The sequence below is a fragment of the Squalius cephalus genome (genome assembly GCF_949319135.1).
Source record: "Squalius cephalus genome assembly, chromosome: 7".
Classification (NCBI taxonomy): Eukaryota; Metazoa; Chordata; class Actinopteri; order Cypriniformes; family Leuciscidae; genus Squalius; species Squalius cephalus.
The window spans coordinates 10,374,394-10,389,951 of NC_137128.1; positions in this window are offsets into that span (position 1 = coordinate 10,374,394).

The window sequence follows — 15,558 nt, forward strand, 5'->3', positions numbered from 1 at the left end:
CATCATTGTTTGCATTTGAAATGAATTGTATGCATGCTAGTTCATGTAACTTATGTACCTGGAACGATTGTTGAGGCCTTTTTGCTGCAACCTGAAAGAAAAGAACCAAATGGTAAATAAAAGAACGAGTAAGATCTCGAAAAATCTTAATACAGTGCGAGTATATTATTATGCTTCCACGAGTCATGAATAAAACTCCTACATACATAAATTGGGGGGGGGGGGGTGCCTTTCGAATCGGCCCGCTTAAATGTCTGATTCCTCAGCAACATTATCAAGCAAGAAAAAAAAAAAACGAGTGAGATTATTCAAACGACTACCGCGCCAACACATACATCAAATACACAATTTCAAATTAATTTTATTCAACAATGCTAAACGTTACTCTTTAATCAAATTGAAGACGTTAAAAACGTAATGTTGCCAGATAAGACAAATCTTAATATAGTATCCAACAAGTCAGGAATGGCACTTCAAATTAGGCTATCAACAATCTTGTTTCTGCGGTTTGACCTGCGATGAAGTTCAGAAAAATGTGTTAAGTCTTACCTCTAGCTGCGTTTTCTGTCGACTCGGGAGTGGGCTGGCTTCACTGCCTCACGCGCACGCAGTGACAGTTAACGTTAACTGGCAAGAGAAAAATCAAAGTGTACGGTGATCATATTTCCGGCTAGTGCACAAACAGATACATCACATACACAATTCCAATTTAATTTTTATTCAACAATGCTATCCTTCTCTAAACTGATGACGTTATCGAATGTTACCAGATTAGAAAATCTATCGAAATTATGCACAAATATATATATAATTATTTTATTTCTTTGGTAATAAAATGCACACAAGACACGAGTTTACTAGGAAATGTACCACTCGTTTACTTCTCTCTCTCAGTGCACTCTTAAAGTTGAACAAACAGGTAACTTTACAAGAGTAAACTGTGGAAATAAATCAGCAAAGTTACCTTTTTTGAAGTTAAAATTCTGATGAAAGTGTGGAATCTCGTAGCTTTTCAGCTTTCCATGGCTGAAAAAATAAATCCTCTAGAAATTGCTGTATTGTGATTCACAGAAAAAAAGATATTTTTACTGTAGAATTTACCCACCATTGAAAATTGACCATGCTGCTTTGCAGATCTACAGTAACATGCTGTATACAGGTTCTACAGTAAGCATTTGCTCATTTTACAGTAATAATGCTGTGAAAACTACAGAAATTTGTTACAGTGTGTCACTAAATGTGGTGGACATTTCTCCAACTACTCCATCCAGGATATTAAATTCAGTCTTTAACATTCTGTCTTTTCTCCTTCCATTCTGTTTTGATCAAATGTTGAACGCCATCAGCGTTTCTCACAGGTTCGCGTTTAAAGTCTGTGTAGAGGGAATGGTGTCGTCTTAGCCGCCCCTAATTTAATAACAAATGATCGTTGCGACGGAAGCAAATCAATCAAAACTAACTTTAGATGGAAAATAACTTAACTCTGCTATAAAGCCAAAACAATCTCTGTTACCTTAAATTATACGCTTATCTCTGTGAAGCTGCTTTGAAACAATCTACGTTGTTAAAAGCGCTATATAAATGAAGATGACTTGACTTGACTACCCACCACATAGTTTGTCCATTGTGTTCTCACTTCTCTTCATTGTTCTTGTGCAGGGATGGTGGGGGTTATGCATTCTTTCTGTTTATTAAATTCCTCCCAAATATGTCAAAATGATTCTCACATCTCAGTTCCACCAAATGCTTGAGTGCACTCTGAATCACACTGACACCAGTGTATAGGTTGGTGGTGTGTGTGCTTGGAGAGCACTTTATCATACAGGCTATAAAGTGGAAACTTGGCTGTGTGATGACCTTCAGTAGCCCTGTGGCTTCGAGCCTCACTTCTGTGCTGCTGGTTTGGTTGTCTTCAAGCTGCTGTAGCAGGGAAATAATGCTGTTAAAGAACTTCATGATGACAGTGACCTTCGACAGGTGTCCAGTCCATCGCTGTTCTCGCAACAGCTTCAACTTTTGTACAGTGTACACTCCAGCCACTGTAAGAGAGCTGCATAGATTGAAAAAGTTTGCCAGTGCACTTTCAGAAGACATGGCCCCTTTAGCGACAATTTTTCAAAAAAGCGACTAGCGACTAATCTAGCTACTTTTTGAACAAACCTCAGTAACCTCCAAATGTTGCCAGCATGAGTCCTGCGAGCGCGAGATTTGCTTTCTCCTTGCCGTCACACACCTCTCTCTGCGTCTACCCTGTTCTGTGAATGGCTGAGGGCAGCAGCACGGCAGCTAACAGACCTGAATGAGCAGTGTTGTTTCCACGGACGGACTTATCACTTATCTTTTGTTTTTATATTTAAAGAATTTAGTTTGACCGTTTTATTTTCCTTTCTTTTCTTGTGCTTATTACTTGTAATACTCACTATCACAGTGCTTTAGTTCACCCAGAACTCTCTCAATTCAGATAATTTTACACATAAATAGTCATTCAATAGCTAATCGTTCTATTGTCTGACAAAAAAATATAGTAAATGAGAACAGCTTTATTGGACTTTAGGCTATATTATATTATATTATATTATATTATATTATATTATATTATATTATATTATATTATTAAAATACAGTATGTGCACATGATTTTAATGAGAAAAAACATTAGGCAAGCAGAACGCAAGTACGCCGCGATGACGTCATGAATATGCTAATTGACGCATGACGTCATCTAGCGACATTTAGCTACTTTTCGGGGAGGCATAGCTACTTTCCTTTGAAAATAGTTGGCAACACTGGGTGAACCTGCTGAGCTTCACGTCTCAGTCAGTCACTGCAGAGCGGAGCACGCAGACACTGTCGTCAGCTGAGCTCAGCCCCTGTTTTGAGTTTCCTTCGCCGTCAGTCACTGAAATTATTTGGTTACTCTTTCTGTAAGCGTGTTCTCATTCCCTCCATATCTCTCTATCGCTTTCTCTTTTTTCTCTTTTCGCTTTCTAATTTGCACCGAGTGACGAGTCGAGTATGCGCCGATTTCTGGTTGCTAAAGCTAGCACTGGCAGCAGCAACGAGGCTGCTAGGGCATTAGCTGCAGCAGAGACCGAATCACCCGGCTCGTCGGGTGATACTGCTCCTCGACTCGCTACAATTTCTAACCCCCGTGCCCAGTCCAGTACCAGTACACCTAGTTCTAGTTGCACAAGACATTCTGAGAGATTGTTGAGAAGGAGCGACAAAGTGTGGTCGACACTTGTAATTTCATTTCCCTTCATTTATTGCCTCACAGCACAACTTTTTCAGATAACTAAAAAAAAAGTTACATATTACAAACTAAACAAAAAGTGAAGGTTTTCAAGTTTCAAAAGATAATATTGTCAATATGAAATGAATTAGCTAGGAACTAACAACAAATTATCAGAATAATTGTTTTTTTAAAACAAAAAATCAAACAGAATATAGATACATTTTTGTTTAAATCCTTGGTGCAAATTAGAGCAGCTTTCAAAGACAACATAAACTAAATGAAATGCTAAGCTATTAGCAGTGTCAAGCCAGATGTTAATTATTTAGTTTAGAATCAGACCAGAATCAGGTGTGTGTGTGGGGGGATTTTTGACTGCTAGGTTATATTCTGTGTGTGAAGGCTTATTTTATTTTAATGTTTAAATCTCTTTGTTTTTTTTCCCCCTCTTATGGTATAACGCTGGAGTTCTCGGTAAATTTTTCATCAGACGGAACATTAATGTTCTCCACTGCCCGGTCGGCTCCTGCAGCCCAGACATCCACATGTGTACCGCTTGCTAATTCACAAGTGCTGTAGGTAACAGTGGGAAGTCTGGGAACATGGCTCTGTTCCCACAATGATTGGTTCGGCACAGCGCTACTAAATTCTGATTGGCTATTCTTATGTCTATTTTAAAAAAATTGGACAAATGAGTTCTATGCAATAGTCTCATATTTCTATCCAGAAAATGTTATTTCGCGATAGATATCGTTATCATTTTATCGCCTAGCCCTAAGATAGATACAGTGCTATGCATAAGTTTAGACACCCATACTAAAGTTGACTAAAAAGAGGAATAAAAAATCATCTTTTGGAAACTGAACTTAATGCCTTAATTTAAAAAATTAGGAAAAATCCAACCTTTAAGGACACCAATTTTCTTTGTGAATGAATAATGTATCGTAAATAAATAAATGTTCTTCCTTAAAATACAGGGTGCATAAGTTTGGACACCCCTATGTTAAATTCCCATAGAGGCAGGCAGATTTTTATTTTTAAAGGCCAGTTACTTCATGGATCCAGGATACTATGCATCCTGATAAAGTTCCCTTGGCCTTTGGAATTAAAATAGCCCCACATCATCACATAGCCTTCACCATACCTAGAGATTGGCATGGTTTTATTTCAGTTAGCCTAAAAGCTGGTTTGATTTGCATTGAGAGATGATCTTATGGAAAGTACCCCATGCCAATCTCTAGGTATGGTGAAGGCTATGTGATGATGTGGGGCTATTTTAATTCCAAAGGCCAAGGGAACTTTATCAGGATGCATAGTATCCTGGATCCATGAAGTAACTGGCCAAATAAAAATCTGCCTGCCTCTATGGGAATTTAACATAGGGGTGTCCAAACTTATGCACCCTGTATTTTAAGGAAGAACATTTATTTATTTACGATACATTATTCATTCACAAAGAAAATTGGTGTCCTTAAAGGTTGGATTTTTCCTATTTTTTTAAATTAAGGCATTAAGTTCAATTTCTAAAAGATGATTTTTTTATTCCTCTTTTTAGTCAACTTTAGCATGGGTGTCTAAACTTATGCATAGCACTGTATATGAATAGATGAACTGATATGATGATAGTATAGTTAGTATAGATTTCAATGCATTTTAGGGGTTTGGGGGGATTTGACACCCCAAAAATGACTTGCCCCCCCTGATATTCTACCTGCACCCCCTAGTGGGGCTGGCTGAATCCGGCCCTGCATGGCATGCACGATAGCCACGTGGAGTTGGTGGTTAAAACAAGGCAAATATGGAACTTCAGTTAAATGATTTTTAAGCTGCATAAACTAGGTCAGCCAGAACCGGGAACACTTCCTATAACACCTGATGTACTCGTCACATCATAAGAATGGCATCTACACTAATATCAGTCTCTTTGTTTGTCCCGAGGTTTACTGTAGTCAGCCGTATCCGGGCCGTATCCAGATCAGATGGTGGACCTGCGCCTAGACATGACCACAACGCATGATGTAACTATTTTCTTCTAGATCTGCTGTACAGCCGAAATAAACTTTGTTGCATTATTTTCCTGTTATTACTGTAAAGCTGCTTTGAAACAATCTGTATCGTAAAAACTGTTATATAAATAAAGGTGATTTGACTTGACTTAACTTTTCTCTGTAATTTCTCTTGCAAGAGTTTCTGTATCCCATCTTTTGTTCCTGACACGACATGCCCCATCATAGCACTGGCTTAGAATTTTGTCAGTGCTCAATCCATTATCTTTAAGTTGTGATAAGACCAACTTGGTCAGAGACAAGGCATCAAAGTGTTGAGTCGTTGCCATTGAAACAAGCCTCTCTTTCACACAGTTTGTCTTGTCCACATAACGCAGCACAATTGAAATGTTCTCACATCCAATGGGATCTTTGGTGCCTTTCATTCTTAATGTGTACAACTCATCTCCAATTTCTTTGACTATCTCTTCTGTTACAATTTTGCTCATGTTTTCAATAATTTCATTCTGGATATTATTTGAGGTGTATTTGGCATTGAATGGTATTGTGCTGAATTATGAATTGATGTTATTGTGATCTTTGATGTAGTCCATCAAAACAAAACAAAAATTCCACAGCTTTCCAGATCACGAAAAGGCAGCTGGTTCACAGCTATGAATGTGATTATGTCCACAATAGCTGAAAGATAGGCACGGTTCCTTTCAAGCTGATGTGAATTAACAAGTGATGAAATCTCAGTTCCTTTCTTGACTCTAGAGAGCCTCTCTTTCCACAGCACCATTGCTGACATGTGTTCTTTGCTGGATTCATGCCCTTTTAGTCCCTTATTTTGAACTAGGGCATGGTGCCAACTGTTGTTGCCAGTGGTTGTGAATGTATCATCTGTCCCAGCTGAGTCAAATTTACGACACACATAACAAAATGCAGCATCCCGTTCAACAGAATATTCCAGCTACTCTCTATTTTTTAACCAAGAGTTACTAAATTAACGGCTATTTCCACTGCCGCTAAATGATCGACTGGGGTATTTTTAAGGGCTTCTCATCACCAATGTCACTCAACACCATCGGCCATGGCACTTGCTGGGGTTTGTGGCCCATGTGAGCAGGGGTGTCGTGTGGTACGAGTGAGGTCGTAGGGCGGGGTACGCTGCTGCTGCTGCTGCTGTCATCGGCAGGCGGTGTCATTAGAACGTCTTTGGATGTGGAGGTTTGGGCTTTCTTTAGCCAATTTCTTTTGTCCATAATGAGAATTATTCATACGGTAGTGCAACATGGACAGTGAATATTTTTCAGCTAACGAATTTCCTGAGCGGGACGCACAAACAAGTGGGCAATTAAAGAGATAGCTTTACCTACGCACATCACGATCGCAAAAGGACACAACCAATCAAATGCATTAAACATGGAAGCATACATTTTTTCGGCATAATAATAAAAATCATGTTAATGGATTTATTTTGTGAATACATGTAAGTATGTGAATCTGTTTGTGTTTTTATTGTCATTTATAATATAATATTATATGTGCTATTAACAATTTCATCTGAGGTTGCTTTTACATTTTTTTGAACTGAACTCACACTCTTTTTCACATTGTGTATATATTATAACAGATCGACTGCCTCTCCCTGGTAATTAGCGCCTCCCCGTCCCTTAATTCGCCACCAATCGCAAGGTTCCTGACTGGAGTAGGTGTGATTGGAGAGGAGGGGCGCTGAAGAGGAGAATTGGTGGCGTGTGATGAAGCACACCTGAAGATAATGAAGCCTCATCACCGCTGCTGTTAAATGCTGAGCATGCCTTTCCTCGAGAGACCGGTTCTCTCGCATGCACGCTGTGGTCCTCGTGGGTCCAGGAAGGAGATGTGAGTCGCCGGATCCGCGGTCCGGAATGGAGAATCATGCATAATGCTACTGACAGGTTAGGATGGCGTTGAATCTCCTCGACAGCCTCTGTAGTCCCATTTAGCCAGTAAGACACGTTCAAGACACGTAACAGCTTAAAAAAAATCACTATTGGGGGTAATACTTATGTATTTTATGCCGTAGAATGAAACGGGAAATTGTCTTGAGCTTGTGTTCACCACAGACCTTATTTCAGCCATTTAACCAAATCCACATTCAAAAAACCCATTGACTTCGGACGATGGAACCGGAAGAGCTAAAATACTAACACTTTATAATAACTGCATGCTATTAATCATTAATTAAGCATTAGTAAACAGTTAATTCATAATTTATAAAGCATTTATAGACATTAATAAGCAGTTTATAAATACAGCTATAAATGCTTTTTTATTGACTTAGAAGCATATCTATAATGTGTTTAATAATTGTATTTTCATACTTTATTAATGATCAATTTATCATTTAAATGTAAATGGCAGGGTCATTTTATATATTTAAATGTAAATCACTAAACAAACTGTTTTCTTGGTCTCTGTTTTAGACTCAACACAGGGTAGGGAAGTGACCTGTCTGCCTTATTGTTGATGGTGTATCTGCTGCCCCCAACTCCAAAATGCCACAGGAAGGCACCAAAGATCAGCCCCCTTCAGGCAGCTGACCATGTACTGAGATTTATTAAGGTGTCTTACTGTGTTTTTAATTTATTTAGAAATCCATTCATTCAAAATAAAATACCAAAAGCATTCAGAGGTTCTTCATTATTGTCGACATGAAACCATTTCGTGCAAGGCTCAGATGGCTGCAGCAGCATTTCATGAACTCTTTAAGGCACACTTTGTGCACATCACACCATGAAAGTCTGACAAACTTCTACGTGTTCAATGTTGAACCTTCAAAGAAAGACCAAGAGTCAGAGAACTGAGGGCAAGATTTCTCAGTGGAAAGAAGTGATTTAAGGCAGGGTCAAAGCATGTTTACATGTTTTATTTGTAAAACTTCTCATGGGAATCCCTCTCTGATTTTTGGCGTTTGAAACTTCTACACTGATTTTACCCTGGGAAGCTCTTGAGTTAATGATGTGTAGAGTCACATACTCTGGTTTAAAAAAACATTTAATCAGTGTTCATGGTGATGGAACAGTCCATAATGTGGGTGTGAATAAGGGCGAGTTCAGTGGAGTTTGTGAAAACTTTAGAGCTGAATGTCAGTGAAGTTGACTCAATACCTTCGACTTCACAACATGATACAGCAGTGCTTGAAGCAGCAAGAATTTCAGCTTACAAGCATCAAGAGTTGCTAACAGTACAGTTCAGCATGTAGTTATTTCAATTGAGGAGTTGGTAAATGATATTCAATACAAGAGATACAATTTAAGAGGCAATACAAGAAAAACAAGTTTTTCATCAGTTCTAGGTAGTGAAGAAATCTGTCAGAAAGTTGAAGCCGTATTTGATGACATGGATAATCCCTTCACCATCTTCAAAATTGAGTCTAAACGAATGAAGTACTATAGAGTGTGCGATATGATTTACGTCGAGTCAAAACAACATGAATCTTTATCCAAGTCCCGGTTATAGATAAGTTTGTATATGTTCCAGTTCTAAAAACACTTCAATCCATGTTTAAAAATAAGGAAGTAGTTCAAGTTGTTCAACAAGCAAGTAAATACACTGAGGATATTTATGAAGACATTTGTGATGGAGAATACATCAAAACTCATTCACAAGACAAACATGCATTACAGCTTCAGCTGTACTATGATGACTTTGAGACCTCAAATCCCTTGGGATCAAAAAAGGGCATTCATAAACTCGGTTGCATTTATTTTATTTTACGGATTTTTCCACCAAAATGTAACTCTGTTTTGATGAACATCCATATTATTTCTTTGTTTAATTCTGAAGACTTTAAGAAATACGGATTTGATGCTGTTCTTCAACCTCTTGTTGATGACCTCATGATTTTAGGCACTCAAATAATTCACACTGCTCTGTATGACACCCCTTTAAGAGAGACCATTGTACAGGTAACAGGGTACAACTTGGCTCTTGATGGACTATTTGGATTTGTGGAGTCTTTTAGTGCAACATTACTGCTGTTGATTTTGCATAACTGTGAAAAGTGACTTTCACTGAAGATGACCCACATTTGATTCATTTACATGCAGTTCATTGCAATGAATTACTTGAAGATCCAGAAACCTCAAATATTGGAGTGAAAAAAAGTTTGCTTAATTCATTGCAGTTCTTCAAAACCTCTGAGAACTATGCAGCTGACAATGCATGCTATACTGGACAGTGTGGCACAGTATGAACTGAAACTTGTTTACCAGCATTCGGTTAAAAATGTGTTGTCTGTTAAAGAGTTAAGTAAACGAGTTCAAAGTTTTAATTACGGTTTACTTGAAAGAAAAAACTGTCCATGTGGACTTAAAATATATGACAGTAAAGATCTTGGTTTGAATGCAGTTCAAACATGGTGCTTGTTGCGCAATACTCCTCTTCTTTTTCCTTTTTTTTTTTTCTTTTTTTTTTTTTTTTTTGATGTTTAGACACAACTTTTTCCGGTATGGAATTTTCTTTTACTTCTTATACAGATTGTAAACATTTTTTTCTCTCCCAGATTAACTAATGGTATGACATACTGCCTTAAACATTTGATTTATGATCACCACACTTTATTTATAACCCTGTTTCCTGATAAAAATCTACTACCAAAACACCACTTTATGATCCACTACCCCAGGTGTATTCGTAACATTGTTCCTCTTGTACACGTCTGGTGTATGCGATTTAAGGCAAAACATTAAATTTTTTTTAAACAATCAATTAACTTTTTTAAAAGCCTCACAAAAACACTGGTTAAAATACATCAGTCACACGTGGCTTTGAACTGGGAGACTTTTAACTTTCAGAGGCCTCAATATGGACCAGTGAGAGAGCTCAACATATCAATGTTTTCTGATGTTGAAACAACCCCTTGGGGTAAAAGGTTACGGTACAGCGTACCATATTGGTATGCATGTTTGCAGTGGTGTTGAATGTGAAACTCCTGTGTTTAATTTATTATTGTGAAAGATAAGAAGGTTTTCCTTTTAACAAACAGTGTTCAAATTGTGCGAATGGGTGAGCACCTTCATGCATTTATAATAGAAGATGAAAGTTATTTTAGTTCCATCAACACTGAGTAGAGTATTGTAATGTTAACTCATTGCACTGGAGTTTAAAATATCAATAGTTCAATTTGTCTCAGGTTATGCATGTAACCATGGTTCCCTGAGAAGTGGAACGAGACACTGCGTCCTCTAAAGGGTGTTATGAGGAATGCCTCTGGCATGACTGGTGTCTGAAGCATCGACAACAAACTTGATATTGGCGGGCAGCAGCCTATGACATCACTACTGGTGCGCCCGTGAGTATAAAAGGGCACCTGTGAAATACATCATCCACTTCTTGACTGAAGGAGCCGTGCACAGGAATACCTGAAGCATGGCAAATGGACGCAATGTCTCGATCCCCTTCTTAGGGAACCATATATATAGGGGTGTCGCAATATACCGGTGTTGACGATAATCGTGATATTCAAAGCATGAAATATCGACATCGTGTTAATTTAGAGTGTGACAATATACCGGTATTGGCGATAACCACAATGTTTAAAATGAATAGGACTCTTATGATAACATGACATGTAAATGCTACAGCGCCAGTACCTGGTTGACCTCTCAAGTGGCAGTATCGCATCCGCAGACACCTATCAAATAAGAAGACAATGCAGCAGCGCTCATCCGCGCCCGCGCAGCTAGAGTGAAACACTCTGTCCACACCTGAAAAAAGTAAGCTCGCCAGTATTAAGAACAGAGTTCTTCGACTTCAAAGAAAACAGCACCTTAAAGGTGGTCGCATACCGGACGAGAAGCGCAGTGCCACGTCTTTAAAATTCGAACACATTCTGTATGAGTGTACACACACCGGCGGCGCCCAGCAACGGCTCAGGACCGTGTTCAAAATCCTGCCGCGACACAGAGTGCCATTTACATCGTTTTATATTAAATTTACATTATATTTGTCTCAAATCATCGTAAATGGTTTCACCCTGCACTGCAATATACATTTAATTTTACATTTATTTACAGAAATCAGCTGCTTGAATGAAAATTGCTGATGTTATCGGATTTTCAGGTCTCAATTCATTCAGTTAACGGATGCTCTGAGGTGTTCAGATCACAGACTCAGCAACTATTGTATTTAATTGTACAGTATAATCATAATATAGTACAGACATTATCTCAATTCCATAATGTCCTTAAACATAATGATATTGCTGGCCATAAACTGAGAAAGTGCGCGTCCGCTGTGCGATACCTCGAGTTGTCATAGACGCGACGCGGCTATTATTTTACTAGTCATGGAATGGGAAACGTGACATTAACTGTTAACAGGGGGGTTCTGTGTTCATATATTTAATAAAGGGTGATTATTAAAATTAAGAACCCCATTTTCTTTACTCATCTTATTTTTGTATTTGTATTTGCACTTGATTTTTTTATTCAAATCTGCTATCTGCATGACTTTATTGGCGCTGGTGCAACTATAGGTTTAAGAGCTTTCCAGTTCTTCAGGAAACCTTCAGACAGTGTTTGGCTTCAGTTTGAAACCAGATAAACTTCACATGCTTGTCTTCCTTCACAAACATTTGCCATAGATTGAGTACGCAAGAAGTAAAATTGCATGTGCCTTGTGTTTATCAGTATCCTTATGTTTGTTGGGTAAAAAATAAAAACTATATAAACAAAGTAAAAATTTATTTATAACTACCCCATCCCCATCCCTAAGATGCATACCAGCATCGCGATTAATTCCCTGCGGCCACAGACCAAGCTATAAAACCCCTTACAGGCAAGCTCAAGAGCTTGGTATTTCTATGAACACCTTTGAGGGAAGACATTTAAGATCTTTAAGCATCTCAAGAACAGAGACCTCAACAGGAGGACTCTGAGAGAGAGAAGGCCTAACTTTGTTCTCTATTTAGGCCAGCATCCAAGGAGTCTCACAGAGATCCTAACACTCTGAACTTCTGTTCAGACAGCTCTGAAGAATGGAGGCTTTAATAAGAGCCCTAGCAATGCTCTAACCAAAAGGCAGTAGCCAAAAAAGCTATGCTCTGGTTTATGTGCCGAAGCCAAGGAAGCTCACAGAGAGCCAAACCACTTAGCCTATGGCTCAGCTCATGGGACAGAGGCCTCAGCACTACATCTATCAAGGAGGCTACATAACAGAGCCAGCAGCTCAACACAATATTGGGCAGAGCTCAGGGGAGCGGAGGCCTCTAACAGAACGACTCCCTATAGCGAGAGGAGGCCTAACAATACTACGGTTTAAGTCCAATAGCCATGGAGGCTCACGGAGAGCCTAGCAACTTAGCCCCTGGCTGAGCCGAAAGGACAGAGGCCTTGGCATAATGACTCTCTCTCCCAAGAGAAAGGAGGTCTAGCTACATTCAACACCTGTCAAGGAGGCTTCATATAGGGCCCAGCAACTTGACACTAGTAAGCAGGCGGAGCTCAGGGAGCGGAGGCCTAAACAGGAAGGCTCTATATAGTGAGCGGAGGCCTGCCAACACCCCATCTCAGTCTTGCTCTAAGCATAGAGGCCTTACCATGACAAATTTCTAAAGCGAGAGGAGACCTACTATGCCCAACACCAAGAATAGCCATCAAGGAGGCGCACAGAGCGCCTAGCAACTGAATACTGCTGCCCAGGCGAAGCTCTGAGGAGTGGAGTCCTCAGCCTCACTCTGTAAAGGCAGTAGTCAAGGAGACTCACAGAGAGCCTAACAACTTGACATTACTGCCTGGCCAAGCTCGAAGGATGGTGGCCTGAATATGGCGAAATATGGTGAATATTTATACTCTAAAGTAAGAGAAAGCCTATCGGCATCCTATGCTCAGATCAGGCTAACCAAGGAGTCTTCTCAAAGCCTAACAACTCAGACTCGCTGTCTGGGTGGAGCTCTAGGGAGTGGAGGCCTCAGAAGAATGTGCTTCTTTAATGAGAAGTGGCCTAACAATGCTCCAGTATTGTGAAGGCAGTAGCCAAGGAGGCTCACAGAAAGCCTAACAACCTGGCATACCGGAAAGCTGAGCCCTGAGGACTGAGACCTCAGCATAGCTCTCTAAAGCGAGAGGCTGCCTAACATGCTCATGCAAACCCTAACTACTATCCCTCAGGAGAGAGCAGAAAGGAAAAAGCTCCTTACCTGTCTCCTGTAGTCAGTCTCAGGAATGCATCATACCTAGCATATCCAGCTTCATCGAAGAGTTAACAGTTTTCCACCCAAATGTGCATCCCGCATCCCTTGAGAATAGGGACAGCATGAACTGAGGTTGAGAAATCCTCACAATGTGCGGATTCCGCTCCCTCAAGAGCTAAACGCGCGTGCTCCTCACTCATGTACAAACAAACGGTCTCCTGAAAACAAAAAAGAGGATGACTTATTTCACAGGTGCCCTTTTATACTCACGGTCACACCAGTGGTGATTTCATATGTCAATTCATTGTCATGTTTAGACTCATTCTTCATACACCAGTCATGCCAGAGGCATTCCCCATAGCGCCCTCTAGACTAGAGGATGCAGCGTGAGTTCCCTTTCGAAAGGAGACTATCAAAATAGTGTTTAACTGTCACTTTTACACTGCTGTCAAGGAACAATCATCTCCCTGTGGTGTGGACCAGAGTTGTTTTTTTAACTTGACACAGTGTAAATATAACTCACTCATAGTGTTGAACAAGTAACACTGAAACTATTGGGACAATATGTTCACTCGTTTGGAGGTGATTTTACTCTACTAGAGTTGAATTAACACTGTCAGTTTTGCTGTGTACTTCCAGATTTTGCAGAGATTAAATTACATCCAAATATGGCTTGTATTGGACATTAAACTACCCGGTTAAAAACAACCCCACTCCGGCACTGTCTGAGGGTACTGCGCAGAGGGTTTTTTCTTTTTATCAAACAAGAAAGATTATTTGTTAAGACTTGGTTCTGTACACATTTTCTGGGACAAGACACCAAAAGCTGAAGAGGGGGAAAAAAGCCAGACCAAAATAGATTGCTGGTTACCAGAGCAATCGTATGGTGATTCATTTCACCAACAGAGGGAGCTGCAAGCTACATTGTCGAACTAAACTTTCAGTTTGTGAAAGTGAAAATATTTAAAAAATTTAAGTAAAGTTTCCTATAGTGACATTTTCGAGTGAAAATTACTTCTGGAATGAGAAAAAAAAAATGGATTTCATTCCTCGAGAATTGGTGCATGGATCAAAGGAAGTTGGGCGTTCCCACAATAAAATTGCTTTTTATTGGTTTATTTAAAGCCATCCCTTAGTAACAATAAACCGTCATTGTATTCACATCATGTGCTTTTTTTATGTGCATACATATGGAATGGTTTATATTTTTTTCAAGGAATGTACAAAAACCATTTAACAATAAACAGACATGGGGGATACATGTAACAGATCTTTCTATATCTTCATACACATGTTTTCAGAACAATTCATACAAGGTAAAGCATTAGATTCTGCAAATAACTTTTTTTCAGACTAAGGGATTTTGTAATTTACAAAAAATATATAAACTCAAATAGACTAACTTAGCTTTATGTAAATTAAACTTCCCAGGGAGAATTAATAACTTTAATGTGTTGTCAATTATAACAGTATAAGAAAAGGACCATATGTCATCTATTGCAACTCGTTTGTAAAATATCAAAAATCATCATAGATATCGGTTTCCAAAAGTCTGCAGAATAGTTACAGTTACAAAATAAATGTGTGAGAGTTTGAGGTTCAAGGTTGCAAGAAGAGCATTGTGGTGAGATGTCTTCTTTGGTTTTATTAAGAAAAGCATAACATCTATGCAGTATTTTGAAATGAACGTATTTATTATGCAATTACGCAATAAAAACTTATTTCTCTCTGACCATATTATAAGTGCTTTTGGGTAACAACTAGGATCTTAAGTGAGATACTTTCTAATGTAAAAATTATTACATTTCTTATCCAAAATATTAATACCTCCAATAAAAAAAATATATATATAATAATTATAATGGATAATATTATATAATAATTATAAGTGTTTTCACAAGGTGAAGGAATTTAAATAGAGATGCTTTTCACAAGCAAATGGTTATCTCTATATACGCCAGAGAAGGAAGTAAATTGTTGATAAATGTGAACCTCATTACTATTTAGCAAATCTAAAACAAAATTAATTCCATTATCAAACCATTCTTTTTTTTAAATATAGTATTTTACTTAGATAACATATATTGGTTATTCCACAGTATATGCATGAGTGTGGAGAGAAATTGTTTAAAAGCTCAGCTTCTAGCTTATGAAAAGAC